Raw genomic sequence first — 6000 nt, 5'->3', positions numbered from 1 at the left:
AATATGATTGAATACATTTTTATTGCTTTTTTCGCATTATCTCAGGATTTTAGGGATATAACTGTCATAATGAGTAAAAAATTACTTTTTGTGTTTGCAAGATTTAAAAAAGCATATGTTTAGAGTAAAACTCCGTAGAATGCATTATTTGAGGCAACATTAGCCATTTTGCATGTGTAGTTAGGAGTTATTTTTAAATAACTGTCATATTGAGTGTGACAGTATACTGTTATTATGAGTAAAACCTAATTTTTGTAAATGTTAACCTTACCACAATACCTGATTCTGGTAAAACTCACATAGATTCAATATTACAGGCATTTTTATACATTTTACATGTTTGGTTTAGAGTTGTGTTTGAATACATTTGTATTGCTTTTTTCATTAGGGCAAGTCCGACGGGCAGGAGGCCGCGGGGAAGACCCAGGACACATTGGGAAGACTATGTCTCCCGGCTGGGCTGTCGAACGCCTCGGGATCCCCCGAGAAGAGCTGGACGAAGTGGTTGGGGATAGGGAAGTCCGGGCTTCTCTGCTTAGGCTGCTGCCCCTGCAACCGGACCTCGGATAAGCGGAAGAAAATGGATGGATTTAGTATGACAGTTATACTGTCATATTGAGTAAAAAAAACTAACTTGTGTCGGGACAAACATTACGAAATATTTGTTTTCCAGTAAAACTCACAAAGAGACATTTCTCCAGGCATTAATAGCCATAGTGCATGTGTGGTTTAGGAGTTATGTTTAAATAGATGTCAAATTGAACGTGGCAGTTATACTGTCATTATGAGTGAAACATAATTTTTGTAATTGTAAACCTTACCAAAATACCTGATTCTGGTAAAACTCACATAGATTCAATATTACATGCATTTTAGACGGATTGCATGTTTGGTTTTGGAGTTTTGATTATACAACTTTCATATTTAGTATGACAGTTATACTGTATATTACCATTGAGTAAAAAAAAACCTAACTTGTGTCTTTGCAAACCTTACAAAAGATCGTTATTCTAGTAAAGACTTAGACTTAGACTCTCTTTTTATTGTCATTCAAACTTTACAGCACAGATAAGAACGAAATGTCGTAGTGCAGGATAAAAAAGCAATAAGGTGCATATTTCAATAAATAAATTTATATAAATAATATATAAATACTATATATATATATATATATATATATATATATATATATATACATACACACATATATATATATATATATATATATATATATATATATATATATATAACAAATAAATATATATAAATATATATAAATAGATAAATAGATTACTGTGCAGATAAATATATTGCACTTTTTCCACATGCGCCCACGTTGGTGTATGTTATATTGTTTATTTCATTCCAGCGAGTTAATTCATTTTGAGGGGAGTTGAGGAGATAATTTAATTATGATGCGTTCAAGAGTCTTACGGCCTGAGGGAAGAAGCTGCTACAGAAGCTGGAGGTTCTGCTTCGGAGGCTGCGGAACCTCTTTCTAGAGTCCAGCAGTGAAAACTGTCCTTGGTGGGGGTGGGAGGAGTCTTTGCAAATTTTCTGAGCCCTGGTCAGGCAGCACTTTTTGCGATCTCCTGTATAGGAGTAAGAGGAGTCCTGATGATCTTTTCGGCCGTCCTCACCACTCTCTGGAGATACTTCCAGTCTGAGGCACTGCAGGCTCCAGTCCAGACAGAGATGCTGTTGGTCAGCAGGCTCGCTATAACAATGATACATCTCTCCAAGCATTATTAGCTATTTTGCATTTGTTGTTTAGGAGTTATGTTTAAATAACTGTCAAAGTAAATAAAACCTAATTTTGGTATTTGAAAACCTTACAAAAACAACTGATTCTAGTAAAAGTCACACAGATACAATATTACAGGCATTTTTAGACATAATACATGTTTGGTTTTGGAGTACCGGTAATGTTTGGCGCAGTGGAAGAATGGCCGTGCGCCACCCGAGGGTCCCTGGTTCAATCCCCACCTAGTACCAACCTCGTCATGTCCGTTGTGTCCTGAGCAAGACACTTCACCCTTGCTCCTGATGGGTGCTGGTTAGCGCCTTGCATGGCAGCTCCCTCCATCAGTGTGTGAATGGGTAAATGTGGAAGTAGTGTCTAAGCGCTTCGAGTAACTTGAAGGTAGAAAAGCGCTATACAAGTACAACCCATTTATTTATTTATATATATATAGTATGACAGCTATACTGTTATATTGAGTAAAAAAAACTAACTTGTGTCTTTACAAACCTTACACAATATATTTTTTCTAGTAAAACTCACAAAGAGTCATTTCCCCAGGTATTATTAGCCATTGTGCATGTGTGGTTTAGGAGTTATGTTTAAATAAATGTCAAATTGAATGTGGCAGGTATACTGTCATGAGTAAAACCTAATTTTTGTAATTGTAAACCTTACCAAAATACCTGATTCTGGGAAAACTCACATAGATTGAATATTACATGCATTTTTAGACGGATTGCTTGTTTGGTTTTGGAGTTATGTTTTTACAACTTTCATATTTAGTATGACAGTTACGTCATATTGAGTAAAAAAAACAAATAACTTGCGTCTTTGCAAACCTTACAAAAGATCATTATTCTGGTAAAGACTTAGACTTTCTTTTTATTGTCATTCAAATTTGAACTTTACAGCATAGATAACACAATTTCGTTACATAAGCTCATGGTAGTGCAGGATAAAAAAGCAATAAGGTGCATATATAAATAAATATAAATATATAAATATATATATAAAATAAATAAATATACTTAAATATATATAAATAAATAAAAAGATTACTGTGCAGATAAATATATTGCACTTTTTCCACATGCGCCCACGTTTATGGGTGTATGTTATATTGTTTCCAGCGAGTTAATCCATTTTGAGGGGAGCTGAGGGGATAATTTAATTATAATGCGTTCAAGAGTCTTACGGACTTTCTAGAGTCCAGCAGTGAAAATAGTCCTTGGTGGGGGTGGGAGGAGTCTTTGCAAATTTTCTGAGCCCTGGTCAGGCAGCGCTTTTTGCGATCTCCTGGATAAGAGGAAGAGGATTCCTGAAGATCTTTTCCGCCGTCCTCACCTCTCTGGAGAGACTTCCAGTCTGAGGCACTGCAGGCTCCAGTCCAGACAGAGATGCTGTTGGTCAGCAGGCTCTCTATAACAAAGATACAGTTCTCCAAGCATTATTAGCTATTTGCATTTGTTGTTTAGGATTTATGTTTAAATAACTGTCGTAGTGAGTAAAACCTAAATTTTGTATTTGCAAACCTTACAAAAACAATTGATTCTAGTAAAACTCAGATACAATATCACAGGCATTTTTAGACATAATGCATGTTTGGTTTTGGAGTTTTGTTTATATAACTTTCATATTTAGTATTACAGTAATACTGTCATATTGAGTAAAAAAAACCAACTAACTTGTGTCTTTACAAACCTTACAAAACATTTTTCCCAGTAAAACTCAGATACATTTCTACAGGCATTATTAGCCATTTTGCATGTGCAGTTTAGGATTTATGTTTAAATAACTGTCATATTGAGTGTGACAGTAAAGTCATAGTGAGTAAAACAAACTAACTTGTGTCTTTGCAATGCTTACAAAAGAAAATGTTACTAGTAAAACTCACAAAAGATACATTTCTTCATGCATTATTAGAAAATGTTCATATGTAGTTTTGGAGTTATGTTTTAATAACTGTCAAATTGAGTGTGGCAGTTATACTGTCATTAAGTGTTAAACCTAATTTTTGTATTTGCAAACCTTACAAAAACAACTGATTCTAGTAAAACTCACATAGATTCAATATTGCAGGCATTTTAGACATTTCACATGTTTGGTTTAGGAGTTGTGTTTGAATACATTTTAATTGCTTTTTTCGTTAGGGCAAGTCCGACCGGCAGGAGGCCACGGGGAAGCCCCAGGACACATTGGGAAGACTGTCAGCCGGCTGGCCTGGGAACGCTTCGGGATCCCCCGAGAAGAGCTGGACGAAGTGGCTGGGGAGAGGGAAGTCTGGGCTTCTCTGCTTAGGCTGCTGCCCCCGCAACCCGACCTCGGATAAGCGGAAGAAAATGGATACATTTAGTATGACAGTTATACTATTATATTGAGTAAAAAAACTAACTTGTGTCTTTAAAAAACCTTACAAATTATATGTTTTCTAGTAAAACTCACAAATATACATCTCCAGGCATTATAAGCCATTTTGCATGTGGTTTAGGGGTTATGTTTAAATAACTGCCATATTGAATGTGGCAGTTATACTGTCATGAGTAAAACCTAATTTTTGTAATTGTAAACCTTACCAAAATACCTGATTCTGCTAAAACTCACCTAGATTCAATATTACAGGCATTTTTAGACGGATTGCATGTGTAGTTTTGAAATTATGTTTATACAACTTTCTTATTTAGTATGACAGTGATACTATCATATTGAGTAAAAAAAACTAACTTGTGTCTTTGCAAACCTTACAAAAGAACATTTTAGTAAAACTCAAAGATACATCTCCAGGCATTATTAGCCATTTTGCATTTGTTGTTTAGGAGTTATGTTTAAATAACTGGCATAGTGAGTAAAACCTAATTTTTGTATTTGCAAACCTTACAAAAACAACTGATTCTAGTAATACTCACATGGATACAATATTACAGGCATTTTTAGACATAATGCATGTTTGGTTTTAGAGTTATGTTTATATAACTTTCATAAACTGTCATATTGAGTAAAACAAACTAACTTGTGTCTTTGCAATCCTTACAAAAGATCATTATTCTAGTAAAACTCACAAAGATACATTCCTCCAGGCATTAGCCACTTTGCATGTGTGGTTTAGGAGATATGTTTTAAACAACTGTCATATTTAGGTGGCAGTTATATGTCTATGCGTAAAACCTAATTTTTGTATTTGCAAATCTTTCAAAAACAACTGATTACAGTAATTGTCACAGTTTTAATATTACAGGTATTTTTAGACATTTTGCATTGTTGGTTTAGGAATTATGTTGCAATACATTTTTATTGCATTATCTTAGGATTGTAAAAATATTAGTCAAATTGAGTAAAAAACTACTGATTGGGTGTGGCAGTTATACTGTCATTATGTGTAAAACCTAATTGTTGTATTTGCGAACCTTACAAAAACAACTGATTGTAGTAAAACTCACATGGATAAAATATTACAGGCATTTTTAGACAAAATACATCTTTGGTTTATGAATCGTGTTCGATTGCTCCTGCTCACAGAACCACACAGCCAGCGCACAACACACGAGCCACAAGCCCACAGCCCAAGGCAGTTAAATACCCCTGCAAATCCACAAGGCACGACACTTACTTTAGAGTCAGAGTTTCCTCTGCCCCTGCGTATTGTGGGATTCTGGGGGTTCTTTTCGGTAGCCTGCGGGTCTGCTGGGTAGTCTTGGGGATTCCTTCTCAACCTGCGCGCGTTCACCCGGTCCTCCTTGTCAAACCTGACGATTCTCCTGGTCGCTCCTTTTTAAATGTGTGCAGCCCTAATGCTCCACAGGTGCGTCTGATTTCAGGTGCCGTTCGATTGGGCACTTTGGTTGTCAGGGGCAACAAGCTAAAAGGGGCAACGTCTTAAAATGCCAGCAAAGTAATAAATAAAATAAACTTATGCAATTAAAAATACAGTCAAAGTCCTCAAAGTGTCAAAACATGCAATCAAATTGTAAAATGTAAAAACATGCAATTAAAATCTACAACAATAAAAACACTCAGACATGCATGACAATGAAACAAAAAAAAATAAAATCCCCTACTTGTGTCCCATCACATCCCCCCCATACATTATCGTTGTCAGTCCCTGCAACGGGGGGAACTCTCGTCTGCATAGCGGGCAGGCAACTGTCGGTCAAAGCCTTTTTTAGCTCTTCAAAGGACGTCTGACACTCTGGTGTCCACACTATTTTGCGGGCCTGTGCCTTCTTGTCGGTGGGACGGCCAGTGAGGCCGTCCCACCGACA

Source organism: Nerophis lumbriciformis, linkage group LG29 (genome assembly GCF_033978685.3).
Source record: "Nerophis lumbriciformis linkage group LG29, RoL_Nlum_v2.1, whole genome shotgun sequence".
Classification (NCBI taxonomy): domain Eukaryota; kingdom Metazoa; phylum Chordata; class Actinopteri; order Syngnathiformes; family Syngnathidae; genus Nerophis; species Nerophis lumbriciformis.
Note: the sequence above shows the minus strand (reverse complement) of the source record.